This window comes from Mchenga conophoros, linkage group LG15 (genome assembly GCF_057382185.1).
Source record: "Mchenga conophoros isolate Kocher_MC1m ecotype Shallow Benthic linkage group LG15, M_conophoros_male_GT1.1, whole genome shotgun sequence".
Classification (NCBI taxonomy): domain Eukaryota; kingdom Metazoa; phylum Chordata; class Actinopteri; order Cichliformes; family Cichlidae; genus Mchenga; species Mchenga conophoros.
This window is the reverse complement of record NC_140540.1, coordinates 43,065,075-43,075,462: the sequence shown is the minus strand read 5'-3', so window position 1 is coordinate 43,075,462 and position 10,388 is coordinate 43,065,075. Positions and strand designations below refer to the sequence as shown.

General features: G+C 41.9%; 1 pseudogene across 1 annotated transcript; it reads right to left on the bottom strand.

The window, feature by feature from the left end:
• Positions 1 to 932: 932 nt before the first annotated feature.
• Positions 933 to 9,477, bottom strand: LOC146559019 (vitellogenin-2-like; annotated as a pseudogene). The gene is made up of 34 exons (XR_014888525.1): positions 9,305 to 9,477; positions 8,955 to 9,206; positions 8,693 to 8,855; positions 8,454 to 8,602; positions 8,215 to 8,366; positions 7,971 to 8,127; positions 7,728 to 7,893; positions 7,522 to 7,647; positions 7,219 to 7,436; position 7,149; positions 6,894 to 7,110; positions 6,702 to 6,799; positions 6,490 to 6,614; positions 6,259 to 6,362; positions 6,029 to 6,148; positions 5,758 to 5,941; positions 5,571 to 5,663; positions 5,291 to 5,477; positions 5,041 to 5,191; positions 4,744 to 4,959; positions 4,034 to 4,643; positions 3,848 to 3,987; positions 3,739 to 3,783; positions 3,591 to 3,659; positions 3,291 to 3,499; positions 3,066 to 3,205; positions 2,741 to 2,915; positions 2,509 to 2,637; positions 2,216 to 2,399; positions 2,029 to 2,123; positions 1,843 to 1,936; positions 1,552 to 1,718; positions 1,251 to 1,412; positions 933 to 1,159 (listed from the first exon to the last, which is right to left on the bottom strand). The product of XR_014888525.1 is annotated as a vitellogenin-2-like (transcript).
• Between the last annotated feature and the right edge of the window lie 911 nt (positions 9,478 to 10,388).

Sequence of the window (10,388 nt, the reverse complement as noted above, 5' to 3'; positions counted from 1 at the left end):
GTACATCACTGTCACAACAGCGTTTGTTTTCATTTTTTGTCCCAGTCAGCCCTGAACGTAGTCAAAAATGGCCAATTATATTTTGGACCTCAGAGGGTTAACCCAACAAATCATAAAAAATTAGGTTTAAATTTTTATTCGTGACAGTGTAAACTTGTGTAAATTTAAGCATGTAACAATCAGATTTTTTCTAACAAAAAACAAGTTAGACTTGAGTTTGTAAACAAACCGCCCCATGTTGTGTTGCTTTCTGCAACTTAACATGCTATACTTATTGGGCAGGTTGTAGACAGGTCCCTGTTTACGGCTACATTATAATGATGTGAATAAGCCAACCTTCCACAAATCAAGGAGTGCACTAAAAGGGTCTCTTTCACTTGTACCATGATAAATGTTCCTAAACTGCTTAGGTTGTATTACAAATGTAATTTTAATGTGAGCTCATGACTACTGTGCTTACAAAGATTTCATGTTACTGCAAAATGTGCAACAAATACATACAAGAAGAGGATGAGCAGATTTCTTTTAGAGTTTCTTTAGTAATCCATTTTTATCTAGTTTAATTCTTACTCTGTAAAATCACTTTGATGTATTTTATTTACATTTTTTATTGGGTTTTTTTGTATTTATTGCATTCTTTAAGATTTTAATATTTTGAGCTCCTTACTGTATTATATCAAGCTTTTTACATAACATTTTATTGCATTTGATTTTGATTTATTTTATTTATTTTACTTTTCTTTAATTTTTCTATTCAGTTTTGCTTCTTTTGAGTAGACTTGACCTCACTGACATCTGTTTGTCATGTTGCATTTTTTCAAATTTTGGTTTCTGTGACTAACTTTGGACAAATTAAGTTGATCTTATTTATGTTTTGTTATAATAAAGAATAAGGAAATAATAATAATAATAATAAAAGATGAGCACAACAGTTTCATGCTTCACATGCTTTTCCAATTTATTTAAGTTTACAAGTTGAGCCAAAGCTAATTAACAACACCTGTCTAAAACAGAAAAACAAAATGTCATGTGGCCGAAGGCAATGAGCTCAAGCACACTGAGGAGTGCAGCGACAGGCCAGGGTGGGCTTCTGCAGTATCCCTCAGGTCGATGCTCTTCTCGAAGAAGCTGCTCAGACCAGAACGGTTCACAGTTGTTTCTGCAACAGTGAAAAAAGAGAAGTGATTGGAGACTGTACGTGATACTAAAACAGAGATAATGTTTTTCAAAGAAGCTTTCTTGCAACTCACCACTGGGCAGGCAGTGAAAGCCAACGTTGACGGTAGTGGTTCTCACTGGGATACAGCCGGGCAGGCACTGCAGCACAGGCTCAACAGAGTAGCATTTGGACTCCACACCTTCAAAGACCATCTGCTTCTCCAGCTTCACAGATTCCTGCTTGATGGAACACTCTGGAAGAGTGTAGAAGTGAAGGTAAGTATTGTATGTGTGCATTGTTTGATGCCAAATATTCATTGTTTGTGTTGTGACAGTTTTGCATTGCAGGTAATGTTCTCTTAGAGAAAGTCAAGGAAATATTGCAAGGATTACCGGAGGGATCACGGCAGGTGTTTGAAGACAGAACCCAGGAGTGGGCGTAGCTGATGGCATCCTTGGTCACCTGTTCACTGGGTGTGCGGTACTCATCTCCGACATTTCCGCTTGCCGTTCCACAGGCTCCACAAGTCTTTCCTTTCATCCAGTCTGCAATTTTAACCTGAAATAAAAAAGTTCAGATATTAGTACAATGTAGATTAAAGCAGGTATACAAATAGGAAATTGCCTCAGAAATAATAAATATGCATATTAGATATATGTATTATCAGCATTTTTTTGTATTACCTCATCTCGTTGAAGCTAAGGAAGACCTCCTGAAGACCATGGGTGGGTGCCATGAGAGCAATGCCTTCATTTAACTGTCTGATCTGTATCTTACCTAAAGTAAGTGCAAATATGTATAAGCATGGTTTCAAATGGCACAATCTGGCAGTTCAATATTTTTGTTAAATTAAAAAACAAAACAAAAACCTGATGGATGCAGGTATGGCAGGTTGCTTTTAGGGATTTCAACTCCGTTAACCATCACCACAATAGCGTTGTTCTTCCGATACATGTCCACATCGCTGTTGAGAAGCAGTTCAAATACATATGATTATTTTTTGGCTCACAGGCTGACCATTATTTCTTTTCCACATAAATCCTGGGCTGCTCTTACATGTCTGAAATCTTAACATTGATCTGGTTCTGATCCTGTATTTGGTCTTTCTTCAGCAGAACCATGAATTTGAGTTCTGGTGTGCAATCCTGAGCCAAGACCTGGTAGCACGAGTGTGGCAGCTCATTTCTAGCTTCCTTGTTGTTGAATGTGGTCAGTGTGTTGTTGATGAGGGAGCATTCAACTGAAATGGAACGAAAAGGAAATCACAAGTCAAATCACAGAAATATGAAATCTGTTTTGGGTTTTTTTGTTGTTGTTTTTTGTTAAAAAAAACATTAAAATATTTTTACCTGCGTTAGCTTTGGTAACTAAATAGGACATCTTGTCAGCCAGTTGTCCCGGGATGCTTGCAGCTCGGCGGCAGTGTTTCCAATAGGTAAAGCAACAGGTAGACACATCCCACGCTTGTAAAGGATCGCCTGGAATATTAAACAGTCAGAAAGTAGTTAGAAACACTCTGAGTGACAAAGTGCATTGCAAACATTTTCAGTGCATACAGAAGAAGGGGCAACAAAACTGTACCTTTGGTGTGTGCATCACAATATTCATTCTTGTCTCAGTAGCAACAGCTACAGTCATTTTGATCTGATTACGAGGATTCTTGGCCTTTGCGTAGTTTACTCCAAATGCTTGACCAATAGGATCATGGATTTCCATGCCCTAGACAAGCATAAAGGTTACTGAGTGTTTTATAAAGCTTTTATCAGTTTTCAGTACAAACGACAGGTTCGAGAGGATGTCAGAAGAAAGTAATTGCTATGCACTGCCATCTGCAAAATGTCTGCAAAAGCTTTTTGATAAAAGCACTGATTATATGCATGAATCGAAATAATGTCCACAGCTTTACCTCTTTGCGTAGTGCTTTATGCTTCTTGGCAGTTTGTCCAGTTCAGCTTCATGCGGGCTGCGGGCTCATGGCCCAAAAGACCAGTTTCAGCTATAATCGTGATGGAGTATTGCTTGCAATCAACACCCCAGGATATCTTGGGCCTAAAATAAATTTCAGTGAGTTAAAAGCCTAAGCATCATACCTAATTTTAGTTGGTTACTTCCTCATAAGTTCATTATGTTTACCATCAGCTTGTGCGCGCTCAGCTGCACAGCGTCGGCACAGATTTTCCAGTTGTCCTTCTCAGCGACTCTGGCAAAAATCAGCTGCACTCTGTTGGTCTGTTTGTCCAGGTAAGCTGCTAGCTGGTATCCCTGGACCTTGTGGTCGACTCTCACGGCACGGATTGCAATGGACATGGCAGGAGTGAGTGTGTTAGCGAGGTACTTGGCCTAAAAGTGAAAACCAGAGGTTGATATTAATAATTATGTTTATTCCCAGTTTAATGTGTAACACCGTAAATATCTTCATTTGACTGATCACCTTATTGTAGATGGAATCGAAGCTGCGGGCACTGCTGTGACTGCTGCCACGCTGTGTGGAGATGGCGTGCTGCAAACAAGGAAACCACACATTTAGCCTGCTTAAACAGAAGACATGACGGAGCTTTGATGTGATGCCTAATAATTACCCTGTGGACGTGGTTCTTTCTGAACTTCAAGGCCAGCAGTTGTTGCTGTAATAGGAAAAGAATTGTAAAATAAGTGCCCCACATTCCATAAAATTCCACACACGTCTGCATGCTGCGAAGAGAGGATGACTCACCTGGACTGAGCACTGCGCCGAGAGGACCTAGAGCTTGATGACTTGCTGTTGCTGCTCTTGCTGTTCTTGCTGTTCTTGCTGTTCTTGCTACTCCTGCTGCTGCTGCTGCTGCTGCCTGCTGCTGCTGCTGCTGCCAGATGGCCTGAGCAAGTATGAAGCACTGGAGCTGTTCACTCTGGTTCTTCTGCTGCTGCTGCTGCTGCTGCCAGATGTCCTGAGCAAGTATGAAGCACTGGAGCTGTTCACTCTGGTGGACGTCGTGATAATAGGAGCAGCAATGTCAGCCATCTTAGGTCTGGAGCGAGAGGAGGACCTAGAAGAAGATCTGGAAGATGATCTGGAAGATGATCTGGAAGATGATCTGGAAGATGATCTGGAAGATGACTTGGAAGAAGATCTGGATGATGAAGAGGAGGAAGAGGAGGAAGAGCTTGAGGGAGAGCGGCTTGACTGAGAGCTGCTAGACTGGGGACTTTCTGGAGCGAGACCTATGGGAACGAGAGCTGGATGACTTGGAGCTGCTGGAGCGGGAGCTGGATGAAGAAGACTTGCTGGAGCTAGAGCTGGATGAAGAGGAGCTGGAGGAGCTGGAGGAAGATGATGTGGTGTTCTTGAGACCAGGTGCCAGTATTTTCTTGATTTTCAAGAGGACATTCTTATCCTCAAGAGCTTCCTCCTCTTCGCTCATGTCAATCGCTTTAATCATATTTTCTGCTGCTTTATCGCCGACCTGAATCTCAACTTCAATCTTCTCAATGACTGGTCCAGAAGCTGGAATATAAATTAAAGAATAATAATTAAAAACAAAAACAGGACTTTTCCACAATGTTTTGCAAATTTGTTAGGTTAAAGCTTCAAACTTCAAGTTCACCTGGAGCAATCCTAACAGAAGCAGCATGCTTTCCCATCAGAGCGTAGAGAGGGCAGTCTCTGATGTAGGCAGCATTGTGAGATTCAATCTCAGCGTAGGCCTTGAATCCTAGCATTCTGCTTGAAGCACGGACTTTCTTCCTGTAGGTTTAGGGAATTTCATTTTCCTCCCAATCTTACGTGGCAGGTCAGCAGGAATGATTTCAGATGACGCAGACTGTAAAACCACAGCAGAGATCGCCACGTTTATTTCAAAAAGTTAAATGTTGAAAATAGGAGGCAAGTGAACCAAACTTACCATTCCACCAGTTATAGATGATGCCATTCTGGAGATCTTTGAGTTGAGAGAGGCCTTTGAAAGTTGTGATGCAGCTTCAGATGACATCAGTGGTGTGCTTCTTGCGACTGGGAGGTCTTCCACATTTCTCGCAATGGCAACCGTCTCAGCGCTGTATGAGAGAAAAAACCCCACCCAATTAAAAACAGATGCCGAAAAGGACCAAAAATCTTTGAAATGCATGGCAATTAGTGACAAGGATGGAACATACTGTGCAGATGCAATTGTGTTAATGCCCTGGAGAGACAGGAACTCAACCTTGAAGTGGCCCTTAACAATGTCAATCCTTGCTTTCATCTGTGCAGGAACAGCTGTGTAAACTTTGGCTTTTGTCATCACTGCAGCCTGGGATTAAGGCGGTGTTCACACCCATGACTGCATAGGTCTGTATGGCAACACTGCAAAAAGACAGAAAATATTTATTCATTAAGAGTTATCTCTGAATTCATTCATTAAACTGCGGAAAAGAAGCTTCTCAAGCTGTTGTGTACCTTGGAGCAACTGTAGCCCTCAGTTGAATATCGACTCCACAAGCTGGGAAACCCGGTAGTTGACAGGCAGAGGTGGTGACACAGTGGCTTGGACTAGCAAAAGAACACAAGAGAACAATATATTTTTCATATCAATATCAAATATTTTTACCTTTGTAAACTTGTAAACTGTCCAAATGAAACTTACCTTCAATGGATGCAGCAGTCACAGCGGATGTAATGAGGCTGATCTCCATGGGCAACCCAACAGTGGTGGGAAGGATGCGACGGAGCTCACCGAGCAGCATTGGTTTAGCAAAATGTGTTTGCGTAACCAGACATCATAGAATTACAGCATCTCTGAACATGTTTCTCAAAGGTCCACTTGCAAACTGTGAAGGCAACGTTGCTTATTAGTTTCAACTTAACATAATGCATCATTACTAAGAAACCATATGAGGCTGTGGGAGAAACCGTACCTGGATAAGCTGGTCAACCTTGGATTTGTCAATGTTGACAAATGCAATTTCTTGTCCGAAGAACTTCACATACATAGAGGCCAGGGCCTGGCTCGAAGGATTAGCCCTCCACTCATAAAGCTATTGTGGGAATAAATTAGGTTAAAAACAAGTAAAAGAAAAGTCAGCTCTCGTAAAGAAAATGTGCCTCAGAATCCCATTTTCACTCTTGCCACAGTAGTTCAACTTACAGCTCTCATGGCTTGTTTAATCTTGGTGATCCTGTCTGCATTCTCAGAATTTTCATGTCGTCTTTTCAAAGAGCCTCCTGGATTCCCTCAGTCCTCACTCCAACCTGAAAAGTACGTTATTGAATGCATTCGAGTGCAGATACTGAAAAATGTATGGTTTACATATTGAAGCCATTGAATTGCATTGCCGAGTGTTTTTTTAGTTACTTACTTAACATTTAAACGTCTTACCTCAAAAGCATCAACATAAGCTCCGGCCATGTAAGTACGGGCTTTGGCCATAAACATTCTTGGTAACACGGTTGCAGCGTCATTAATGAAGACGGCGCTGGCGGCAGCACCCATCATCCAGGCATCTGGCAGGCAAATGGATAAACATCATCACACCACATGCACAAATCTAAGGTGTGCAACAGCGGGTTATTTATCTGCTATCGTCTTACTGTTATAGGTATCCACATGGAAGGCTCGGCTGTAGCGGAAGTTCAGTCTGCCTAATTTGGGGTTGAGGAACCTCAGGCAAACAGTACATGCTGCAGCACTTAAAATAGAACAAGGGGATATTTGAGATTCGATAGACTAGCATGCATAGATATAAAGCATCTTAGAAACATGAAAATCATTTAGGTTCTTACACAGAAGCGTGGTCAGGGGATGTGGTCTTGGCCATGGCCTTCATGTAAGAGTAGACAAAGCTAACGACCTGCAGGTTTTTTTCTTTGATCAAGGCTGTGGAAATGCTAGCTGCTAGACCCACGGGGAGCTTAGTCTCAAAGAGCACCATGGCAGCAACCATACGGAGTTCTGCGTGGAGATGCTTTTCCATGAGCAACTGAGCAGCTATTTCCTGACCTAATGAGAAAGACCGATTACTATAGCCCCAACTGAACACTGCACACAAAATAGGTCTCAAGTATATTTATTGCTATTGATGGTAGGAATCAGAAAATGTAGTCTCACCATCTTGGGTTCCCTCTTTGCAATTCTCCTCAGAGCTAGAACAGCATCGACCTGAACTTTGGGTGGGACTCGGGCAGCAGCACTGCCAAAGCCAGGCAGGAACTTCATGATTGTCTTAAGGCTAGCAGGATGTCCAGCGTTATCCAGCATTTGAGAGCGACAGTGAGCTGATCGATGTCACCTGTTTCAACAGCCTCCGCAACTTGTCTATGTACAGGCTGTGCAAGAATGTAAAAAAACATTAAAGCCACTGATGTCTAAATTGAACTTTAGCAGAATAAAACATGTTCAAATAATACATACTGTCACAAGATCAGATGAGCAAGAATGCTGCGCTTTACAGAACCTGGAAATTACAGTGCCCCAGCCCAGCATCACAATCTCGTTGAGCACAGGCTTACGTTTCACTCTGTGGTTCTCAGCCAGGCTCTGAAAAGTGGTGAAGACACAATATAAAACTGATTTCATGTCACTGCAAATATATAGGAAAGCTTAAAAAAAATACTTACTCTGACAAGTTCGATGGTTTTCTGGTCAGGTGTCACAGAGTGCAGACATTCCAAGAGAGCCATAGCAGCTTCAGTCTCACTTAGCTCATTAGCAAGGAGCTTCTCCATGAGGAACTTAAGAGCAGCATGAGTGCGAAGGTGGGGGACAGCATTCAGTAACCAGTACCTGGGAAAGAGGAGTACAATCCCATTATCCGTGTCATGTTAGTTCTTGGGCCTTTACTGAATCAAAGCTGCACTTACCTGTGATCAGGTCTAGATTTAAACTGAGCCCAGAGGGACTCAATAGTCTCGACTCTGGCCACACGCATCAACTGGATGAGCTCAACAAACTTCAGAGGGCATCTTCATGGACCTTGGCCACGTTGGAGGCTACCAGGTGGTTCAGAGTGCTGACAATCTGTGAGGAAACAAACAATCCAGATGAAAAGGTTTGTGGATACAGGGTGAATTCAGAAAGGCTTTTTCCAAGTAAATGCTGCAGTACCTGAGCCTCGGCATGGGTGACCCTCAGAAGATGGATGGGTGTCTGGGAGAATCTCGCTGCCGTGCTCGTACTGCAGGGATCCGCGGTGAACATAGGTGTATCTGGCATGATCCACGGGGGTGTTCTCGATATCCAGGAAGGTCAGAATTTGCCTGTGAGGGGAGATAATCATTCAATCAATGTGGCACGATGCTTATAAATCTGTAATGAAGCATAATATTTTAGTTTAAACCACATACTTAGACTCCATCTGAGCAGCGCCATTCAAAATGTTGAAAGGTGAGAACTCGATGACCTCTCTAGCAACAGCCTCCATAATCAGAGAACCACTGGGTGCTGGCTTCATGATGTAGTTATAGGAAGCAGTTCCCTTCAGGCTCTTTCCTCTCTGCAATTATAAAACCAACGCAATCTTCAAAACTGCCAGCATGAAGACTTCTAGAAGAGAGATTATGAAACAACTAGAAAATGCCCTTACAGCTTCACAATCCATGGCATTTCTCTACGTGTTCCAAGCCGACGTCCATCATGATTTTCTCCTGGCAGTGGTTCAGGTCCTTGGTCTTGGTCAGATGAATGCGTTCGGCCCTCATGTCCTCCCTGATGACATAGTTGGTCTTGCACACACCGTGAGCACCAGACTAGATCACGAAATACAATCAAAATATAGATTGTGTTATTTTCCGTCAGTGTTCAAGCATTTTGTATGAAGGACCTGATGAAAGCGAATTTTTTTGTACCTCTTGCATCTCATAGACATTCTGTGTCTTCTTTACATTCAGCTGCAGGAGGTTGATGATTCCCCTGTAGATATTCAGCACTGATGTGGAGACACCAGCCGGTGCAGACACTCTCCCGACAACGCCATTTGTATACTCAAACTTGATCGGTGTCGAGAGCTGAGTAGCCAGGGCTGTGGTGAGCTTGGTGGCCGGATGGAAAGGATCTTTGGGCCAGATGCCACTGTACTCCAGCAACTGAGGGTCTACAAGCTGCAAAAAAAAAGAGGAGAAAGAGAGAGAAACAAAGCTATGTTTCAAGTTGTCTGTTTCAATAATCTTTCATTTTAATTCTGCCTAGTGATCTGTACCTTCAGAATGTAGTCGTTGGCACTTGTTGCACTGATCAAAACTTTGCTCTGGATTTTAACCCCAGCTCGAGCCAGGCCCTCTTCAGGCAAGCCGCCCATAAGAACCGCTTCATATTTGTACATGTAGGTCTTAACAGAAGCGAATCCTGGGGCTGTAAAAACAGAAAAAGAAACAAAGTGCATTTCTAAGATGAGGGAGAAGCTTTCTCTATTAACTGCCTTTTGTGTTTAACATAACAGGACAACAACATACCCAGGTTGGACTGGTCCCCCACTGTAACAGGAGAAGAATAAATGTTAATTTGGTGTCACAAATGACAAGAAATAGGGAAGAGAATTTGTAAAGGGATAATGATACTAATTTATATAAAATTTATGCTATTTTGCCAGAATGTGCTTAACATTTGGCAATTAGCATTGTTATATTCTGGCAGCATTAAACTGCTAGCACTGGCAGTAACAATTCTTCTCAGCTGCAAGTCTATTGAAATTCTTATTCTTAGTTGTTATCTAATTCTTAAAAAAGACTGTTTTTTCAGAAGATGAATTTTTAGTTCAATTTAACAACATTTAGTTGTAAATAATTCCTACTCACCTGCGAGAGCCACAGCAAGAGCTAGTACAAGCACCCTCATGGCTGGTGGATGTGAGGATCTGCAGGCAGAGGCGTCCTTTTTAAGCAGATTTTTTGCTGACGTTGCCCATCAAATGTATCATTAACTAAATGCCGGCTGTCTTTGGTGTTGATGTGACCATGCCCTGATCATACAGATTAGACAAAGTAAATAAACTAATAGGAAACATCACAGATGTGACAAGTTGTATTGACCTGGCTCTTACCTTTCACAAATTTCCAGGGATTTCCCAATGTCGCAATTACAAGAATATGTTTTTCTTCTATAGCACTTCACACATTTTAAACACAATCGGTTTTCTAATCTTAAGCATTTCGCTATTTTCATAGGTATTTTAATTTATGAATGAATAGAAATATTAGCATACCAATATTTCAACATCCTTAGAATTAGCTTTATGTGTCCACTGTTTTCAATAAGCGATTTATCTCAAACCATTGGTTTTTTTG